Genomic DNA, 1272 nt, shown 5'->3' with positions numbered 1-1272 from the left:
CCCCCCCCCCAGTGAAATCAGCACCAGAGTGACGATAATGAATATCGTCTCTATTTTAATTAAAAGTGTTAAACAATACCAAACCGTATCAAATTAGGGGTTATATCGGGGTGGTGGATCTTGAATGTGAGTTCGAGTCTCCTGCTTTAGATCATTATCAATTTCAAATGGTCCTTCAGAAAAAAAAAATCCATTTTATGCTGTCCTCACATTTATAAATCACCATGCATTTGGTGTCAACAGAAAGCTTAAATTCAAATAGCCTAGGCCCCTACCTATTCAACGTAGGAACCATCAAGTTCAAGACATTGATTTCTCCATTTGATGTACCCAGCGGCCAAAGACAGTGGTCAGTGATCGTTTGTCCAAGGTCCCGAGAGCTTTTCTCATAGCCTCTTGAATCTGGTCCTTATCCTCAAATCGCCGACCACGCAGCATTTCTTTCACCTTTGGGAAGAAGTGGAAGTTGCATGGGGCGAGATCCGGCGAATAGGGCGGGTGTTCGAATAATTCCCACGAGTATCCCTCAAGAATCTCGTCCCCAACTCTGGACTTGTGAACAGGCGCGTTGTCATGATGCAGTAAGACGCCTTCTTCAAGCAAAGCGGGTCTTTTTCTGGATCGCAGGTCTCAGATTGTCTTTGAGGACGAACCTGTAGTAGTCACCATTGACAGTTACGGCAGGTGTGACCTACCAGTACCAGCTCAGTATGATGCCATTCATGTCGAAAAACCCCCCCAATGTGCCTCACCTTTCTCTCCCCGTGTTTTCTGTAGGCGCTTCATCTTTCATGTCAGACCCCCCCCCCGCCAACCTTCAACCTCCCTGATCTATTTCCTTACTGCTGATGGGGTATTATTCCCTATTGCTGTTTATAGACACAGATCACCATAGGGTTCAACTGCAGACTTGCTTAGAAGAGTTGAAAATTTGAATACAACTCGAACATAGTAGCATGAGAAGCTTGCACCAATGTTTTGCTCAGCCATTTTCCTCGAATTTGCCTTGCATTAAGTGCACAAGAACCCATACTTGCCACGCCACATCTTTATGACACGTTCATCAATGTACTTGCAAGTTGGCATTGAGATTTTTTAGACATGTTGTCATGACGTCACAAAATTTAGTGGCTGTTGGTTGTGTAAAATTGGTTTTTATGGAGGATGGAAACTTTATTCTGAGACAGACCTCGTAAATACCCTTTTCTAATCTTGTTTACTAATGTACCTCTGTATGTACCTCTGAATAATGTAGTCTGAATTATCTTATCA

Source organism: Aplysia californica, unplaced genomic scaffold, assembly GCF_000002075.1.
Source record: "Aplysia californica isolate F4 #8 unplaced genomic scaffold, AplCal3.0 scaffold00079, whole genome shotgun sequence".
NCBI classification, from domain to species: domain Eukaryota; kingdom Metazoa; phylum Mollusca; class Gastropoda; order Aplysiida; family Aplysiidae; genus Aplysia; species Aplysia californica.
Note: the sequence above shows the minus strand (reverse complement) of the source record.